The sequence below is a fragment of the Simochromis diagramma genome, unplaced genomic scaffold (assembly GCF_900408965.1).
Source record: "Simochromis diagramma unplaced genomic scaffold, fSimDia1.1 OVJJ01000753.1, whole genome shotgun sequence".
Lineage (NCBI taxonomy): Eukaryota > Metazoa > Chordata > Actinopteri > Cichliformes > Cichlidae > Simochromis > Simochromis diagramma.
Window position 1 is genome coordinate 17,363,326 of NW_024387523.1, and position 21,793 is coordinate 17,385,118.

Consider the following 21,793-nt stretch of genomic DNA (forward strand, 5'->3'; position numbering starts at 1 on the left):
TACTTGTATGTGAGGAGAAGTTTTTAAATTCAATTCTGAAGAGAAGCTAATATGGGAGAAACATGCTCTCTGTTTCTACTCCCTGTCAGCACACTATTAATGGTAACAGTGGTACTTTGTGTTTATTGCTAATGAGTAAATGACAGCATGCTCACTCGTGAATTAAGAAGCTCGACACAGTTAACCAAGACTATAAACATCAAATATGCAAACTAAATTTTACATGCTTGATTTGCAGACGCTCACAGACTTGTCCATCTGTAAGATGTTGTTAATGAGTCTCACGGATGAATTGTAACTGATCTGACAAAATATTAATGAGACCCAATGTTGGCTTGGTTGCTTCCAGCTGTTTGAGTTTATTAAGTTACTGCAGCTTCACGGGGTCCAGGGGTGCATCCCCAAAGTGGGATAGTTCATTTACCCTTATGGAACAGCATCATTAATCTCATTAGGTAATTCAGTTAGTGACTAGTTATTACTGGCACGTAAAGAGGAATAGTAAATCCTATTCTGCTTTTTTTTTTACGACAGAGGCATTTTGTATATTTTGTAAATATAACTCCATCCATCCATCTTCTTCTGCTTTATCCGGGGCCGGGGCGCGGGGGCAGCAGCCTAAGCAGAGAAGCCCAGACTTCCCTCTCCCCAGCCTCACCTCACCCAGGAGGCGCCCAGGAGGCATCCTTGTCAGATGCCTGAACCACCTCAGCTGGCTCCTTTCGATGTGGAGGAGCAGCGGCTCTACTCTGAGCCCCTCCCGGATGGCTGAACTTCTCATCTCTAAGGAAGAGGCCAGCCACCCTTCGGAGGAAGCTAATTTCCGTCGCTTGTATCCGCAATCTCGTTCTCGATCTCACACAGCTCGTGGTCATAGGTGAGGGTAGGGACGTAGTTCAACCGGTAAATTGAGAGCTTTGCTTTTACACTCAGCTCCCTCTTCACCACAACGGATTGGTGCAGTGTACGCATCACTTCAGCCGCAGCACCAATCCGTCTGTCGATCTCCAGCTCCCTTCTCCCATCACTCGCGAACAAGACCCCGAGATACTTGAACTCCTCCACTTGGGGCAGGAACTCATCCCTGACCCGGAGTGGGCACTCCACCCTTTTCGGGCTGAGAACCATGGCCTCAGATTTGCTGATCCTCATTCCTGCTGCTTCACACTCAGCTGTGAACCGTTCCAGTGCGAGCTGGACGCCATCTCCCGATGAAGCCAACAGAACCACATCATCCGCGAAAAGCAGAGATGAGATTCTGAGGCCACCAAAGTGAGAGCCCTCCGCCACTTGGCTGCGCCTAGAAATCCTGTCCATAAAAATTGTGAACAGAAACGGTGACAAAGGGCAGCCCTGGCAGAGCCCATCACCCACCGGGAACGAGTCCGACTTATTCCCAGCAATGCGAACCAAGCTCTTGCAATGGTTGTATAGGGATCGAATGGCCTGTAGCAATGGGCCAGACACCCCATACTCCCGCAGCACCTCCCACAGGACACCCCGAGGAACACGGTCGAATGCCTTCTCCAAGTCCACAAAACACATGTAGACTGGTTGGGCAAACTCCCATGCACCCTCAAGTATCCTTGAGATGATAAAGAGCTGGTCCAGTGTTCCGTGACCAGGACAAAAACCGCATTGTTCCTCCTGTATCTGAGGTTCGACTAGCGGACGAACTCTCCTTTCCAGCACCCTGGCATAGACTTTCCCAGGGAGGCTGAGGCTGATCCCCCTGTAGTTGGAACACACCCACCGGTCCCCCTTCTTAAAGATGGGGACCACCACCCCGGTCTGCCAGTCCAGGGGTACTGCCCCTGATCTCCATGCAACATACAACGTCCAGAACCTTCAGGAACTCGGGGCGGACCTGATCCACAGCAAGGAGTTGTTTAACTGCCTCAGTGACCTTGCCCCCGGAAATTGGCGGGTCATCCCCCTCATCCCCAGACTCAGTGGGATTAAGGAGGTCCTCGAAGTATTCCTTCCACCGTCCCCAGTCTCCCTCGGAATGCTGTTGAAGTTCTGCCGGAGGTGTGCGTTGAAGATCTCGTGGACTGGGGCCTCTGCTAGGCATTCCCAGCACACCCTCACTACGCGTTTAGGTGCACCAGGTCTGTCCAGCGTCCTCCCTCGCCACCTGATCCAACTCACCACCAGGTGGTGATCAGTTGACAGCTCAGCCCCTCTCTTGCTAGTAAAGGGTAGGACCTCCTTTTGCCTTCAGAACTGCTTTAGTTCTTTTTGGCAGAGATTCAATAAGGTGCTGGAAATGTTCCTCCGAGATTTTGGTCCACATTGACATGATAGTGTCAAAGAAATGCTACAGATTTGAGGAATACATATCTATAATATGTATCTCAAATTCCACCACATCCCAAAAGTTGGACTGTGCAGGCCAGTTGAGTACAGCAAACTCAGTGACATATTTGTGAAACCAGTTTGAGATGATCTGAGCTTTGTGATGTGAAGCACTATCCTGCTAAAAGCAACCAGCAGAAGATCGGTACACTGTGATCATATAAGTGGACAGACATGCTTGGCAAAAATACTCAAGTAGGCGTTTAAGTGATGTTCATTTGGTACTAAGGAGACCTAGGTGTGCAAAGAAAATATCCACCACACTATTACAACACCATCAGCAGCCTGAACCATCGATAAAGGATACGTGGATCCATGCTTTCATGTTGGTTATGGCAAATTCTGACTCCACCATCTGCCCACCACAACACTTTCATGGGACCACACAACTTTTTTCCAATCTTCTGTTGTCCAATTTTGTTGAACCCGTGTGAATAAAGCTTCAGTTTCGTGTTCTTAGCTCACAGGAGTTGCACCCTGTGAGCTCTTCTGCTTCTGTATCCCATCTGCCTCAAGGAACCTGCTGCTTACTGGATATTTTGTCCTTTTTAGACCATTCTCTGTAAACCTGAGAGATCGACCCAGTTTATGAAATACTCACGGCAGACCGTCTGCTACCAGTAACTTTTACATGTTCAAGCTTGAAGTAAGTCTTTCCCTCCCCCATTCTGATGCTCAGTTTGAACTTAACCAGGTTTTCTTGACCAATCCTGACCAATCATAAATAAACTGATAAACTATTATCCCCTTTCTTTTCTGGACTATTTAACGGGTCTTCTCATTGGTTTATTGCCCATGTCTAATCATTAAAGTGCTGAAAGAAGGGTTAGAAATGTTTGTATTACTGAGCATGCATGAAGACCAAAGAGCTCATTTAAAATTGGTCTTAATCCTGAGGAAAAGTTCTTTTTTTTTTTTGGTTTGGTTTTGATTTTTTGTTTTTTGTTTTTTTTTCCTTTTTCTTATTCTCTCTTTAGTCTAACTAGAAAGGCAAAGTAAGATATTCAGTCCTGTCTCCCAGTTGAAGCACCAGTGGTGTACACATAGGTGTACATTTTTTAATTGTCAGCTTTCTTTGGTAAAACCTACTAATCTACTCACTACGGCATGATTGGAACTGCTCACATTGTATTTATATCCCACTTCTGAGTCATATCTGGGATGAGGATCATACAATGTTTATAATATGGCCCACAACCTCATATTTGTATGCCAAATGTCAATGCAGTTAAAAGCTAAATACCCCACATCCTTAAGCTAACAGCTTTGCTCTCGTCTCACATCAGGCATTTATTGTGTCAAGATATGAACTCAAAGCAGAGAAGTACAGCCTACCGCAGCACTTGTTTGGGTATTTTCTTTCAGTATTAGGATAAATGGCTAGATGTAAAACATGAGTGGGGCTTTTCAGTCACAAAAACCACTATAGTGTACACCCTGCAGAGCTCCACGTTCAGTCTTCCCTTTGTGTCGTAACCGTGTGTGTGTGTGTGTGTGTGTGTGTGTGTGTGTGTGTGTGTGTGTTGGTGGTAGTGGCTTGATGGGGTACAACTAAAGCCATTAGTAGAAGGTAGCAGACATGTACACACTATCTCTGCCTCAAAACACAATACTTTCACTGCCTGCTATTTCTCACCTATTGCACAGCTGCGTCCCTATCGGCAGGAGTGACAGAACAACTCTCAACACAATACGGTTTTTATCTTTCTGTGTGTATCTGTACGTTGTGTGCTGTGTGCGTGCGTGTGTGTGTGTTTTTTCCCAAATGTGTACGTGCACGTGTAAAAATCCATCTGACTACTGACACACGCAGCATGTGGCACAGCGGACACAGCCTGCCTTTTGACTAAATGATGTATACACATCCGATTTAGTGACCTCTAAACTATTTATTTTGCACCTTAATGACATTAAGTGTTAATAAGCGTCCTCCGTATTTTCAATATTGGAACTCTTCAGACCGTGCACTACACTTTGAGCACTGATATTAGTTGGCTGTAATAAAGTAAGGGAGACTGGTGTGAAGGGAATGTGTGATGGGGATAATAAAGAATAAGAAAAAATGGAAGAGGGAAGTAAAGGAGTGAAACAAATGAAAGGGAAGGAAAGCAGTGGAGTCAGCTCTGCCTCTGTATTAGCTTTACCCTCAAAGCTGCTGGATGAATGGATGGAATTTATTGAGCCCTCAAAAGAAAATTACTATGTTACAGCAGCAGCAGCATAAAGAATAGAAATAGCATAATGCGCAAAATAAAAAATCTATTAATAGTAATAGTACCATATACAGAAAAAGTGATAAATAAATAAAATAATAAAAATTAAGTTGAAGAAAAATAGAAAGATAAGAGTGAGATTTTTTTAGCATACAGTATTTTAAATGCTATTAATAAATAATATTTACACTATAAATAAATCAAGAAACAGCAAGAAAGTGTGATACAGAAATGTGTTATGTCCTGACAGGTGTGTTCATCTGGTACAAAAAGGAGGATTGTCGCAGAGTTTTACAGAGAACGATATGAACGATTTCCTGAAGGGTTCTATATGGCAGCAGGGTTGGATAAGTCAGAGGGAGAATGAGCTCTGCTGTGCCTGCAGTGTGGAACAGAGTGGGTACGATGGATGGTCCATGATGGAGAGTAGTTATTTCAGTGACTCAAACTCCTCCACTCCCCCCAACCGACAGCAGCAAAGTAAATGGGATTTGCTACTACAGACTGGCAGAAGATGTCCAGTATCTTGCTGAAATGATTAACGGATCTGAGTCTCCTCAGAAAGTAGATTGTGCTCATATCCTTCTTGTACACAGCATCATTGTTGGTCCTCCAGTGTAGTCTGTCATTCAGGAGAGCACCCAAGTACCTGTGGCTGTCCAGTGTTTCAGTCTCTGGACTTAGTAGGTTTAAAATCAACCGCTCTCTCTTTGGTTTTGCTGACATTCAGGACTAGGTGTATCTGCTCCACAAAGCTCTTCACCAGCACCAAAGCACTGCAGTGCCATCAGAGAACTTCTGCAGATAGCATGATTTACTGTTTTACTTAAAATATGAGGTGCGTGAGTAAACAGGATCATCCCCTGTGGTGCCCCAAATTGAGGCCTCTCTGGCACATAGTCAGTAATCCAGGAGACAGAGAAAGTGGTGATGCACTGAGCAGCTTCTCAGTCTGCAGAAGTGGTTGGATGGCATTAAAGGCACTGGAGAAAGAAAACATGCTTCTCACAATGCCACCTTTACTGTTCAGGTGAGAGTGAGCACATTGCACAATCCACCCCAGCATGAGTTAGGTAAGCAAGCTGAAGAGGGTCGAGAACATATTTCATCTGCTAGCTAAACAACTAGTCTTTCTAGCACCTACATGATATGTGATATCTGAAGTTGTTAAGGCCAGAAGGGTCTTTTTTTCGATACTTCCACTCTCCTCGTCCTGCACTTTCCTGCAGCAGACTAAGGCTGAAGAGATGCTGGGTAGCACAGAACTTCAAGACCCTTGGACTTATGCAGTCAGAGCCAGGAGCTTTGCTTTGGTGTAGTCGCTCCACCTGTCTCCTCAACTGACTAGCTGTCACAGTCATATGTACAGCCAGAGGAATCTGAGAAAAGATAGGGTTGGGGGTTGGGGGCACAGGGGATGACTGGTGGAATGTGGCATGGTCAGGTGGCTGAGGAGGTGGTAAGATTCGTGCTGCGTGGAAAGGAGTGCTCAGTACTGAATCCACTGAAGAATGGCTTTAGCAGGAGGGCAACCCTGTCCAGGTTTCCCTGCTGCTGATGGTCTCTTGAGTTCAGCTGGAGTTTGGTCTCCAGCTCCCACCAATCTTTACACTTAGACGGTCTTCTTTTCATTCATCTGGGTAATCCGTGGCTTGTTATCAGGAAAATAGTTCACAGTCCTGGTTGGGATGGTGACATGTTTGCAAAACTGTGTATATAGTTTATATATTCTGTGATGTAGTCTATACAGTATGTTGATGTTGTCCTCAGTCTACAATGTTGAAGCAGGCCTTGCAGTTTTCCTGACGCTACAGCTGGAAGTGTTTGAACCACAGGGACAGGGATAGGTATTAACAGGACCAGGTTGTGGTCTTTTCTACCTAGTAGGATCAGAGCAGTGGTTCTGTATCTATCTCTGGTGTTTGGACAGAAGGTCCAGAGATTTACTGGCTCATGTTTTACAGTATACATCCTGCCTAAAAGTTGGCAGAGTGGAGTCCAGATTAACACGATTGCAATCACCAGGGATGGTGATTAAAGGCTCTGTGTGTGTTTATGCAGTAGGTCAGCAATAGTTGTGTATATGATGTCCCATGATGTAAACAAATCAAGATGGTGAAGTAGAATTACCATCATAACTAAAGCGTAAATTATGGTCCCACAAGTCTGTCTGCAACAGCAAAGTTGCAAAGAACAGGACAAGTGCAAAAAATTAACCAGAACAGAGCAGGAAAAGTGCAGAGAGTAGCTGCAGTGGACACTCATCGTTATTTTTAACCTCTCAGTTTCTTTATTGTATGTTACAACTTTGCTCTTCTCTGTGGCTGACTGCTGGATCAACAACAGCACCAGCAAGAATAGTCCACAGATCAGTTGTATCACATGTTTGTGATACTGCCTCTATCTGACAACAAACACTCTGTAGGTAGACAGGCCGTCCGTGACTGTCCACAGACTGCCTTCGCACTGCACTGGCTCAAGCATAAAACATGAATAATATTAATGTATACTCACAGCTAAAAGTCTGGAGAGCAGACGTTCCTTCACTGCAACTAATGTGGCAGTCCTAGATCAAAGCACCAGCCCAAGCTGGCACACACATGCAGACATGCATGCATTATGCAAATACATGTAGACATTTTGCATGTATACTTTATTTGCATTTCAAACGTGCTGAAATTTGTACTTCAAATCAGTAAACACACACATATTTGATTCCTGATCACAGATTTACACTTGGAAAATGAAGTAAGACTCATCACCAGTACTCTTCAAAGCATACTCTGCTCCACTGTTTCATGGTATACTGACAATTGTGTGATATTTATGCAAATTTATTCTACATGTAGTAGTCTAGTTCACCAAGTAACCTAGCAACACTAGAGTCAGCTGGTTAGAAGGCTGTTTGAATGTATGGATGTATGTGTGTGTTTGTATGTGTTCATCGCTCTTCTTGACGATCTTGGACATTGCTGCACTGAACATGCATGTGCAGCACATGGAGGATTTTAAAGTGTCTGGGAATCAAAACTACATTACTGTTAAAGTTGTAAATTGCCACCAGAGTGACTATGTGATGATTATTTGAGAGTTACTTCCTTTGATTTTGTCTTTACTCCTGTATGTCTTGCTGTGATTTTTTGCATCTCGGTGCTCAACTGTAGGAATGGGTACCGGTATCCGGTGCCATTATGGCACCGGTTCTGACATAAATGGTAGTAACCAGACCGAAAAGCAGCGCACATTTCATTGCTTTATTTCGGTGCTTTATTTCGGTGCTTTTTTTCCTGAGACGTCACACACTTTGGATTCTAGCCAATCATTTTACCTTTCCGAGGATAGTAGGCGGGCCCAGGTACGTACGTTCTTTTAGAGCAGAGCTACAGAATAAAAAGGCTGGCTGTACTTCACAGCAAAAGATGCAAACTCAGCAGCCTGCAACAAGTGCTTTAAGGTGATACTGTGATACTGTCAAAGGAGGTAACACCTTGAATCTGATGAAACACCTGGCGACGCATAGCGTTTTTTAAAAGCCGAGAAATGCGCCATATTTGATAGCTTGCTGCGAGACCTCACACCGTGCACATCTACTGCGGGAGTGGTGCCTGTTATCGGACCCGGAGTTAGCAACATCCCCCAAGAACCCGAAGAGGAGAGTCCTGGCCCCTAGCCCTGCCAGTGTAGCAGAAATGATGACGGATGATGATGGCAGCAGCAGCAGCCGTTCTTCTCTGAGCGAGTAGCTTAATGTTGTTCGTGCTAACCACGTTATTACATTAATGCACGTAAGGTGAACTAGCAAACACCATCGTAGTTACATGCGGCTGTCTTCTTGTTTGATGGCAGATACTCCCTTCACCCTGGCCAAAAAGGCTAAAATGACCAAAGAAAAAGTGGAAAACAGTTAAACATGAGAGGTTTTTGGACAAACTTGGTGTTTTTTCCATTGATTAAGCACTGCTTCCAGCCAAGAGTGATACCATATATGCCCCATAGCTGCAGAAAAGGCTAACATTGTTATCTTTTTACAAAAAAACAGCTAAACATGAGAGGTTTTTGGACAAAGTGTGTGTTCTCCATTCTTTAAGCACCGGTTCGAGCACCGTTTAAGCACTGGCACCGTTTCAAAAGTACCGGTACTGGTATCGGATAAAACCTAAACGATACCCATCCCTACTCACCTGTCAGTCAAATAAGCCCAGAACATCATAAGCAGTTGGATTTTTATTTGTATTTTTTCATATAATAACTTACATTTCTTTTTTTCTATCTCAGAAAATGTAGAACAAAGTGAGTGCAAGTTGCATGTAAAAGAATTTCTGGAGCATTTTGATCAGATCACGCAATCATCCAGAGCAGATGTTATTTTTCTCATTAGTCAGGGGAATGTAGATATTCAAAATTTGCATAAGAAGGACTTCTATGTGTCAGAAAACTGTGTTTATGTCTGTGCGTGTGAGATAAGGAGAGTGAGAAATGAAAGAGTTAATTTGTGTCAAAAAGCTGGGAAGAGCAAATTGTTCCTGCCAGTTTATAATGGCAGTTCAGAATTAAAGTTCATTCTTTACCTTGTTTCATAAGATGCTACAAAAGAGAGACATGGCACTCCACAAATCCCAAATTTAGGGGAAAAAAACAACCAAAATGAGTCAAACTTAAAATCTATTTTGGAGAAAAATCAGCAAACTTTTAAGAGTTTTTTTTTTTATCAGATTTGACTGTTATAATTTTATGATTGTTCATTGTATCCCAATAAACAATTAAGTTTAAGTTAGTTCTGGTATTATTATAAAAAGTGCCCAAATATGTATTCTGAGGCAGTTCACAATGACTTGTGAAGCTAGCTTCTTGAAGGACTTTTTGCTACGAATGAAGTTAAATAACACACTCAAGTAAAAAACAAAAAAAAAACAAACCGAAGATGTCTTTAAAAGGTTTAAAAAACAATTCAAAGGCTTTTGTTCTTTATGACACTGTGAAAACATAATAGCTGCCATTGGTGTGTGACTTAATTCTTTTCTAAGCCTCGGTCTGTGCATCTACCTTTGATTTTCTGTCAAGAGAGTTTGTAAAACAACACAAGCGGCTCAAGGTACTCATGGGGGGAAAGAAAGAGAAGCAATCCATAGAGAGAGTGGCAGAAACAAAAAGTGAGGTGGAGGTAAAAAGAAAGAAAGATATTTGTAAAGTGACGAGGTACTGGCTGAGAAAAGGAGATTAAAGACGCAGAGGAGAAATGAGGAGGAAACAAAAAAAGGAAAAGGGGGAAGGTAATAAGTAGGTGGGGGTGAAATATTAAATCCAATGTGGGAGCCCCTCATGTGGTCTCGTACCACACCCATCTTTCAACTTAAAAAAAATATTGATTTCAGGTACTCCCTCTTTATACCTTAAGGAAGGAGGGAGGGACACCTAAGCCTTGATTATACTCTGTTGTGAACAGATGGAGACACAATGGCCGACTAGACATTCCTGTTATCTTCTTTGAAGACCACCTGAAGTCCGTCGCCTGGGGCTCATGCTCAGTTCTTGCACTATGATGTAAAGTCACAAAAATCTGGCAAGCACATGGATGTCCGCACATTCTCTGTCTGATGACAAAATTTATGTCACTCTGACCCAGGCAGGCTGGCGGACATGGAAAGTATAATCACGGCCTTAGCCTCTAGCTACATCGCGTGCATGTCGGTATGGAAGGACTCACCATCAGAGGGTTAACCCCTGATGTCTGACGGCGGATTGTTTGAACGAGCCTGTTACATTGTTCTTTCATCACCTGTGATCCCTGTTTATCCCCATCTAATACACCCATTCATGTCCTCACATGTTATCTGAGGCAGAGAGGGAAAATGAAGGCCAATTACAAGTGAGCAGCACTCTGCTAAGTGGTGTTGGTATTTTCCTTCTCATTAAGTCACAGTCAGAAGCTCTCTCAGGCTGTTTTCAGTGGCATAAACATACAGCTCAATGCTAAATGTGTGGGGTTTTTTTTTATCGCGCTCACTGAATCAGACTAATAGATGTTAGATGAGATGGTCAGAGGAGAGGAGTGCATTTTGACATTATCAATTTGATGTTTTTATATTTAAGGTTGAAAGGGTGGCGAGAAGAAAATGAAGAATAAGTTAGCTGGTGTTCAAATTCTCCAAAAGTCTTGACAGTCACAGAAAATTCAGGAAGTCCAATTGCATTAGGTTTTTAAAATAATTTGTACATAAACAGGCAACGGATTGTCTTAAAGATGCATTAAATCATGAAGGATGTCCTCTCACACATACAGTTTTCACGAAGATTAAAGTGTTCATCAAAGAAAAAAATTACCATCAGTTAAATAAAAAACTAACTGTGTATTTATGAGAAGCACAGATGGAATTAGTGTGAAGTTATTTGTGTGCCCCTCAGTCTTTCAGCATACCAGGAGCTCTGACACTATGGGCCACTTTGGGTTACAGACTTCTGTCAACAGTCAACACTGGTTGGATGCAAGTGCTTATCAAAAGCATTGTATTGAGTTCTACATATTCTTCTTGCCTGCTCTAGATTCCATTGGTATTAATGTTAAAGTTTAAAAACATTTCTAAGCGTAGAAGATGCATTACAGCTAATAGTGGGATTTTCGTTACAGTGGATTTCAAGAGGCTGTTAAAGTAAGTGGGAAGTTCATTGCCTTATAATGAACAATTAAGGGCTAAGTGGGGCTAATTAGCATAGCATTGCAATCAAAAATAGCACAGATAGAAATGGACGTTTTCCAGGTGATGCACTAACAATGTGCAAATGTAAGTACACAGACAGGCAGTTAAATTTACAAAAGACCGGCACGATCTGACCAAGAGCAAATTAGAGTGTCTAACTATGTAGATGGAATGAGGATATGAGTAACACAGTAATAGAGAAATAATACAGTGTAAGTGTCTGTTTCATGCATGTGTCTCTCTCAGGAAATCTTCAGATCGTGAAGAGGAAGGGGAAGCAGAATCGATATGTTCTCATGGGGGTCTGCGATATAAGTCAATATAAATGATCTGTCAGATACTGAGACACTGAATTCCAAGATCTCAGCTGGAGAGCAAGATACATGCAAGAAAAGGGCTGCTGAACTACATAAAAACTCCAGAGTATAAACTTAAAATCTGTGTTTAACTGCTGAACTGTCAGTTGAGGAAAAGAACAGTGTTCACCGTCAGATCTGCACTGCTCTGCATACTCAAGTGCACAGTCTAAATTTTGTCTGCATTCTTTGTGATGCAGTGGGTGTTTAATATTAATAAGAAAAATCCAAACTCAACCAGCTTGCTTGCATGTTATGATACAGTGTTCCCCATTTTTCTTAGGTTAAGAACCAATTTGAACATGATATGAATCTCCTGTTCCTCCAAATCCAAAAGGTGGTTTTTAAGATTAAGATCTGGTGATTGTTGAGGTCACCAGATCTGGGGACCTCAAGCCACAGCACTCCTCTGGATTGTAAAAGCTTAATCAATCTTAATCACCAGTTCAAGATGATTTCATGTTTTTGATACCAAAAGTTATCCTGCTGGAAGCAGACATCAGAGGATGGATATGTTGTGGTCAGAAAGGGATGAATATGGTCAATAACAATGCTCTGGTGGTACTGAGGCGCCTAAAGCATGCCAAGAAAATCTCCCCCACACCATCACACCGCCACTCTCAGCCTGTACCATTAATATAAAGCAGGATGGAGCCATGCTTTCATTTTGGTTACATCAAATGCTGCAGCAGAACTTGAGACTCATTAGACCAGGCTACATTTTTCTAAACTTCTATTTTCTAGTTTCGGTGAGCCTACACAAAGCCTGTTTCCTGCTGTTAGCTTACAGAGGTGCCACCTGGTGTGGTCTTCTGCTGCTGTAGCCCATATGCTTCAAGGCTCAATGTCCTGCACATTTACAGATGCTCTCCTGTATAATTTGGTTGTAATGAGTAGTTATGTGAGCCGCTATTGCCTTGGATATATTGATAAGGATACTTTCAACCTTCAATGAGAAGACCATTAAATATATAATAACTATTCAGCATGCTGTTCTTATATTTATTTGTAACCTTGCTTAGTCATGGACAGAGTATCTCCTTGTACCAAACTGTTTTCATGCCTTGAATTGACCAAAGTGGACAGATTCATGCATGCAAAATAGCACAATCCTAATATGGGTCACTGGAGTGTGCAAAGGGCAATGAAAACTACCAGTTGTGTCAGAACACTTGATGTTTTCATAGCACCATGTTGCATCCATGGAAAATTCAGATGATTGCATATCTCTTAGAATTGTCTTTGACTTCCAGAGATGTATATCTGTGATAATATATTCTAGACTTCCACCACAGAGACATCCCTCAGGTAGCTTTAAAAGAAAAATCGTGCTAACCCTGCACCTCCTTTAAACTAATGGTGTTGGTTTTGTTGAACATTTTCTGCCAACCTATTCTGAGAGATCGGAGTAGAAGAATAAAAGGAGAACACACGTTTGTGCAAGGGAATATGGGAAAGACGAGAGATGGGAAAACAGGGCAAGAGGAGGAGGAGACGGAGAGAGCGCAATAGAGGAATTGCCCCCTAGGCACTCTTCAATTTTGCCCTTATGATGGGAGCATATTTCCCCTGTGTTGTGGCCATCATCTCTCTGTCTTACGCACACACATCCACTGTCATATTCCCTCTGCCTCTCATTCTAGCATTACCCTTCTGTTTTTCTTGCTACATCTCTTCTCCCTTCTCACTCTTTATTGTCCCTCATAGGCATTTCCAGCACCACTCAATTGTCCGCTGCCTTCACCAACAACTATTTCAGCATCTAGAGTGTGTATGTGGGCACACATTCATGCGAATGTGCAACCTACCTTTCAGCACCGCCATGTTTATATATTAGCTTCTGCCACTTCCCACTGAAAAGTCTACGGCGCCTTGCAAACTTGCAAATACAGCCATTATATACACATTTTTTTCCTTATTTTTCTTAATATTTCACACCCTTTTTACCCACCTGTGCTCTCCAGTCTGTATGCACAGAGATAGCAAACTGCAGTAGCTCAACTTGGCTCTGTAGTTGTGTTTTTTATGGGTCCTCTTCTCCAGGTCATCCTTGAAATCTTCAATCTTTCCCATCATCCCTGATTCCTTCTGGATCATGATGGGTTAGCTACAGCAGTTACTCGGCTGCCAGAGAACAGTGTGTGTGTGTGTGTGAGCGAGTGTGTGGTGTGGTTGTGTGCATATCAGAGAAAGACAGTGGAAAAATGAAAATAGATCATTCATGGCTAAAAGCTGAGAAGAGCAAATCAGTCCTTCTGCCAGTTTCCCAGCATGCATGTCTCTGGCTTGAAAAAAAGGAAGTGCATGCCAACACATAGCTGAGCCAATCCTCTATTATTTCCTATTCCCATAGTCATACATTTCACTATTGTCTGTCCCACTTGCCATTATGGGCTTGCAGAGTGCCTGTGGTTAATAGTATCTTTGAAGTACCAGCACATATGGGCAGACACCAAACTAGCAAAAACTTTCCTATTGTTTGACTACAATTCTATAAGCATTCTATGCAAGTTCACCTCGTTTTCTTAAATGGGTCGACGTATCTGCCTCGGACCACGTTCTAGCTTGGTTCATTGTATCTGCATTCAAACAAAGCCAGTATTCAGGCACACAATACCCACTGCCTCGCAGCGTTAGCCCATTTTAGTGAAAGCCAAGGCTGTGCCTGCCTTGTCCAAATGATTGTCTGCTATTGTCCCCCATTAAGCTACTGTCTGTAGAAAAACATATGGGGAGAAATATATAAAACTGTTAATTCATGATATACGCAGATGAGACTAAATGACATTAAAATTTACATGTTTTTGCGTGTTGGGCAAGTTACTTTGAAAAAGTAATTAATTATAGGTACTAGTTACTTCTTCAAAAAGTAACTGAGTTAGTAACTGAGTTACAAGATTCTAAAAGTAATTAATTACTTGAAAAGTAACTATTGCATTACTTTTAAAAAAAGTGTTTAACCCTCTGGGGTCCAGGGTATAATTGGCCATTTTTAACTACTTTTGATGTTTCCTCTACATTTCACCTTTAAAAACTATTTACTTTGCCTTGTTTGGTATCATTCTTTTCAGCACAGCCTCACGTGTCTGAATTTACAGTTATGTTTTCATTTTGACATACTGTATTAACACAATTGATCTAAATCTTCAATTTTAAAATCATATGCACGAGTTTTGCAAACAAAGTTATTTGCAGCCATTTATCTTTTACCCTTTGTTATAACCATTTCAAACTATTTACATAACAATCAGCTGTTCTGCATTAAATAAGATCCCACACAAATTATTTGTGTCACTCCAAACATTTCTGTCCACTATAAAGGAGAACATCACAGCCTGTGCACTCCTGTTCTCTACCTGGAGACAGCAGTCACCTCATTGCTCTGACACACAACACAAAACTATCCACAACACTACACACTAACTACAAAAGAAACTACAAAAGAAAACACAGTAACTACACACTCGAAACACGCTAAACGTCACAAATCTCTCACATCTCAAAACTCTCTCTCTCTCTCTTTTTCTGCTGTCTCTCTCTCTCTCGCCGCCACTCCTAAAACTCCCTCCTCTTCCTAAACAACCAAATGTCATGTTGCCATCCTGCAAACAAGTAGCATCCTGCACAATGGTAAAATGGCCCTGTCCCATTTTTTTTTAAATGCGTTGATGCCATTAAATTCAAAACTACTTTTTTCTCCAAGCTTAACTATTTCATTTCTGAATAATATATTGGTTCATGGGATTTGCAGTTCATTGCATTTTGTCTTTATTTACATTTTACACAGCAGCCCAACTTTTTGGGGGATTTGTGATTGTACGTTGCTCTTAAGTGTTTTCCTCTTGTTCTCTCCCCCAGTTCCTCTGTTCCTCTGTACTTTGTGCATCCTGATTTCCTCTTTTTTCTTCTGTTTCCTCATGTGACACAGCCGTATTTTGCCATGATAACTCACATACAGACTCACAGTGAAAACAATTCCAGCCACGCTGTAGATGCTGATGACTGATTAGAAGTGGGCATATATCATGCAGCTATATTTTTTCCTGCCTACAACTGGTTTGCCATCTCAGTCTAAGGAAAGTCTTTTCTTTGAAACAAAATCTGTCTCCCTACTAATCTTGATGAAAATCTCTTATGATGTTTTTGAGCTACCTTGCCTTCAGACAGGCAATAAAAAAAATCATAGTTAAAAGAAAAAAAGCATTTATCAATTAGACTTTTCCAGGTGTTAAATTTTACATTTCACTGATTTGAAACACCCTTTGACCTACTAGCTACAGACACAGTGGAGAGCGGGCAGACTCAGCTGTTAGCAAAGTGGGTCAGAGCAGCTGGCATGAGCGCATGAATATTTAAAATGAAACAGCTCCAGACTAAAGCCTCTGTAACAATCACTTCGATGCCAAGCAGTGTTAAACAATAGCAGCGTGTTGTACGGCTCCAACTGAGCAGTTACTGAATATTTCTGCCTACGCTGAAAGGAGGGGGAAGGTTACCAAACAGTAATAGAATTACTGAAGGAAAACACAAACTAGAAACCATCGCACCAGCTGCCCTGCCATCCGGTTCTACGATCCAATCCATCAGAGACTTTAAAAAAAACAAAAAAAAAAAAACAGCTATAGGTCAAATTTAAAGTTACAAGTGTGAGACAAAAAGTTGGGAAAGGGTGCAAAGGTCCCAGTGCCTGTCCCTATTTTCAAGTTCAACCTTTGTTTTCAACTGAAGTAGTCCCCTAAAAAGTTTTGGCGATCCTGCCCCAGTGACAAAAACAGTCCACTAACAGACAGAACAGCCGTCAAAAAAACCTTTATTTGCAGCCCTGGGTTGAGTCACTACCGTATTGACTTTGTTATTGTTTGCATTTCTGTGGTGTTGCTTTCAGTCCATCAGGAGTGAACCTGAGCTGATCATGTTCACTTTTACTTTTACTCAAAGACAGAAGATTTCATGTCAGACTGGAAACTATTCACTTGCTGTCAGGGATATAAAAACAAGAAACGTGGCAACTCTGACAGAATAGTAGCTATGGCATTGGCATTGTGGGCAATGTAGATGCAATTAGAGCCTTTTACAGTTTGTTTCAGCTAGGCGTTTTCCCTCTGCTAATCAATATACTGTGTTTACAAGGCATGCTTCTGTGAAGCAGATCAATCACAGCTGTTTAGCTCTGCGTGCTCGCAACATGTAGTTACATTTCAGGTAAAGTGCACTCCAGGCTACACTGTAAGTTACAGCTATACTGTGGCTTAAACGTTGTGTCATCAAAACATACACGCATGCAAAAAAAGAAAATAAAAGCTATCATGATGTCTCAGCTGGTAAAGACGAACGGGGGGAAAAGGGAAAGTGCATAGAATCACTTTAAATAGTGTTGAAAACACTTTGGAGAAATAATGGAGAACAAGGCTGCGATAGAACTAAAGAAGCACCTTGAAACTCTTTTGTATTTGTTGTGTAATATTTGTGTAAATAATGCTATAATACCTCAGTTATCTCAGAAGACATGCACAGAAGAGAACACTGATGGATGGCAGAGGCCATGAGATGAAGAATGGAAACAAACTTTGTAATTAACTCAACACATAGTGCTGGCATGCAGAGGGCCAGACATACTGACAAGTTAAAAAAATGAAGGAGAAAAACAAGGAGCTGGGGAGGAGGAGACATGACTGGAGGATGGATAGAAGTAGGTCAGAAAGAGAGACTGAGAAGAGAGAGAGAAGAAGTGAAAGGGAAATGAAGAGAAAGTGACAGCCAAAGTTCAGATGTGTCTTTCATACCTTACTATCTTAGCGGTCTGTGTGTGCAATGTTTCCTTTTGGTGTGTGTGTGTGTGCACAGCCACATGTTCAGTGTGTGTGTGTGTCATTGTGATTGACAGCTCCCAGCCAGCAGCTTGCTCCAAAGCCAAAGACTTCATAATAAACAGAACAGGGTTTAATTTACTCCTTCAGGCAGAGTGGTGGTGCTCACTTTGCAGTCTGCTAGTACAACACACTGCATAAAATATCTTTCTCAATAAGTTATTTCATATTGAATTCAGATTCAACGTTGAATCGCTGTTAAAACATGAAATATCAACATTCATTTTTATATGTAAAACAGAATACACAAGAGATCCTTGATGTTATCTGACCTGTATACTTATGACAGAAGAAATTGATGTTTGTGTTCAAGCTCCAACAGCACTACCAATGCGTTTGCATCTAAATGCTATGTTAGCCTCCATTTTATCACAGAGTGATGACATAGTAGATAATGATGGTGCTCATTCTCAAGGTTTTCATGATGGGATCGTTGATTGGTCTTTAGGCCTGTGCGACAGCTTAGCAATCGATTTCACAGCAGCTCTCAGCAATCACTCACAGTCGGTTAGGGAGACCAATGGTTGCTAACGAGTCTCCAAGCCTGTTTTACTGGGGCCTTACTAATACCCAATGCTAGCTGCTATATTATCCGAACATTGCTTCAATTGTTAATGTTCATTTAAACTTTTTGGTTTTCGGACCAGACCAAGAAGCTTAAGGTTAGTCTGCTTTCTTTTTTTCTTTTTTTTTTTTCTTTTCTTTTTTTTTCTTTTTTTTTTGTGTCCCATTTGGATCTTTAGCCATCAGAATTGTTGTCTTAAGGCCAAGAAAAATGCCAAGCGGATTTATTTTACCAAGTGGATCATCATGGCCTTGCCATATTGGTCCATTTGATTGACCTTTATTATAATTATGAATTTATTTTATTTTCAGTTGCTACAAACGGGACAAACATGACTGGGGGATAGGACAGGGAGAGAGAATGAAAGAAAGAGAGGGAGAGAAAGAAAACCAAAGGGGAGAAGAGACGGTGAGAAGGGGGGGAAGAAAGAAAAAAAACAAAAAAAAACAAACAAAAAAAACACCTGGATCACCTGTATGGAGAAAAAAAACAGAAGAGAAAGCAAACAACAAAGAGCAACATAATAAAAAAACGGCACCATCACAATAAACTAGCTAGCAGTAGATATCAGTAGATACTAAATAATAAACGATATTGTGCAGCCCGCAAGATAGACAGCGCACAATGTGCTTTGAGGCAGCAGCCAAGAAAGCTGTAGTCCGCGTCTGTGAATACCCGTGTGTACACCTGTGTGCATACCTGTGTGGATCAGCATGCTTGCATTCCAAAGGTTTCTCCATGTAACGATCTGCTAGGGAGTGTGGGGAGCCACAGCCCCGTCCTCCAGGGTATGAAGCAGGTATGGAGGAGATCAAAACTCCAGACATCCAGAGGCCCCCAGAACACAAGAGACCAAGGAAGACCAACAGAGGGGCAGCCGCGCCACTGTCCCAGTAAGAGCTGAGGAGAGTCCCAGATGAGGGCTCACTCAGCAGCCGCGGAGCAGAAGCCAGGGGGGGTTGCAGTGACGCGCCCGTGAGCTCCGCCGGCAGCCAGCTGTGCCTGAGTGACCGAGCCCCAGGCCGAGAGGCCGGGGGCACCCCACCTCCGAAGTGGCCCGAGCGAGCCCCAGGCTCCAGGCCCCGATAAGCGGCCGCCAAGGAGTGAGGCGGTGTGTACCCGGACGCCCACCCCCAGACACAAAGAACCACCAACGCACCGACACCTGAGGGAGTCCGCCACTGGCAGGGGAAGTGGTGGTGGGTGGAGATAGGCCTCCAAACCTTGGAGGGCCTGAGATGTCCCCAGAGAGGTGGCGTCTGATACCCAACCTGACATATAGACACAGACATACAGGCACACACAGACACAAACATCCATTCCCACCCTCATGCTCTCATATGGTTAGTCTGCTTTCTGCATTTCAAACAAAAGGAGTATTGGCCAGTAGAGGCACCCAATTGTGTCCAGGTTTCAATCATCTAGCTGTTGACTTGAGGTGAGGTTGAAGAATTTGAAGAAGGAAGTCCTCTTTCTTCATTGTTCTTTCGTGCAATGTACAGGTACCACTGGCAGCTAAACAGCCCCAGCCCATGATCCTACTGCCGCCATGCTTGACTGTTGGTACAGTGTTCTTAGGTCTGAAAGCCTCCAAACATGCAAACAATCAGGGTAAACAGCTCCTGGGTTGTTCTTGAACATCCTAACCAATTTCCTCTCATTTGAGGGTGGCAGTTTAGGTCTTCTTCCAGTCCTTGGCAGACTGGGGATATATCTGAATAACTTGTACCTACATAGAATTGCTTGTAATGATAATCCTGGAATCTGCAGTTGTTTTGAAATCACTCCAAGAGACCTTACAAGCTTTTGTGAGTCTATCATTCTCCTTCTTAAATGTTCACTGAGCTCCTTAGACCGTCCCATTGTTCAACCAAGATAGATACTATCTTGACTGTATAGTAGTATTAGTAGTTCTCCTTCTCGATTAATCTTTTTAACTGTGGTTATTTAATGTTGAATAATCCAAACTATATCGGTTTGGACTGAAATGTTTGTGTTAATAATGGGATCCAAAACACCACTTTTTTTTATTACTAGTGTAGCTGAAAGACTAGAAATTAACATAACCAGAGTGCATTTTGTCAGCTCCATTACCTTGAGGTTAAATCTTGTGCTTCAGCATTACTACTGTGTTGTTATAGGGCAGTCCCATCTTCTAATTCATGTTTATGGAGACACAAGATCTACCCACTATCAAAATTTTCAAGTATTTTTTAAGGGGTCACCATTTGCCACCTGATTTTTAAAAATCATCAAAATACTTCTGCTGGAAGCAACACAAACACACAACCAAGGAATGAGGGATAGAACGACAAAAGGAAGATGATAATAATTCATAATGTCACAGCTACTGACTTTACTGTCATTATTAGCTTCTGGGCTTTTGTTGTTTTCACTGCAACATGCAGAGTATTGCAGAGTAATGGCAGCATTGTTACATTTCCCCGTAGGAATTGTGCACTGCTTATACCTTGTCAAAAAGGAAAATGCTTACAGGTTTTATTTTTTGGCAGTGAAATGATCATAAAGCCACAGAGTTAATGAGAGGTGGCTCGGTCCGCCCAGGTGGCACAACTGTCTAAAATCTGTCCATGGTTGGATGCTGACTTGGAGAGGCCCGTCGTCACGGCCACACCAATGACACGGCTAGATGTGGGTGAGCTTTCTGGGTGGCAGCTCTCATTCAGCCAATCAAGGCAAACAGGCCACGTTCTATTTAATGATTATCCCAGCATCTGTCCCCTATCTCTCATCTCAGCGTGAAAGCCAGCAAACACAAGTGCAAATACACTCGCAGGAGCTCAGTGAATCCCATCCAGCCGAGCAGCTCGATATTGGCTCGCATCGAGTAATTCAATCTCAATTTAATCAAATTTAGAAATGATGGCAAATGCTCGTGTGCATTATGAACAGGCTGTGTGCCCGTGATTCATTATATAGTTAGTGGAGAAGTGGTTAATAGAGGATGTGATTACACCAGCAGCAATTAATGCCAGTCCAATGAAATACATGATTACCACATTTGGAATGTAATCTCAGTTGTTATCCATGTCATGAGGAGAAAGGAAACCCAGAGATAGCCCTCATCCTGTTTACATTCTGTTTACTTTTACTTAGGTTTTACTGCTGCTTGACAAGGTACACTAGTTTCAGGTCCTGCATTAGCTTTGTGGAGAGGATCCCATCATCCACTACACTTTCATCCTCTCGAGGCAACAGTAGGGTTGGTTTTCACCTAGTCCCATTGATATCATGTTGCTGTTCATTTGGTAATCATCTGCCGAAATCCCTCTGCAGTATGCTTGGATGCTTGCAGCCACTCTCTAGCTCCTTTGCATTCGGATGCAGGTAATCAATATACAACCTGCTTTCCTCGGCTTTAAATCACAGGAATGCTCAAAGACTCCCTGCAGGCCTAGATGGAGAAAACGACAGATAACACGGAGCACTGGGCAGATGAATAAAACGATAAATGTCAAAGAGGAGCAAAAGCTGTTAGATAGAGAGAGAAGAACAACTGAAGATACACGCTGAGAGAGAAAGAAAAGCTAATATTCTTGATTTATCAGCCCTGCAGTCTTAGAGATGAATATAAAGAGGAAAGCTGTCTCCGGCCGCTTATTGCAGCCGCGGGATGAATGTTCGCGTTTGCTCTGTTTTGTCTTTGGTTAGGTAAAAAATGAAGTGTAACATCAATAAAAATGTTAATCAGAAAAAAAACATTGCATTGTTTTCACTT

General features: G+C 42.2%; 1 protein-coding gene across 1 annotated transcript in view; it reads left to right on the plus strand.

Moving 5' to 3' along the window:
- The window catches only part of dlgap3 (discs, large (Drosophila) homolog-associated protein 3), a 149,203-nt gene that overhangs the window by 102,079 nt on the left and 25,331 nt on the right, over window positions 1-21,793 (plus strand). The gene's annotated exons all lie outside the window — the stretch shown is intronic.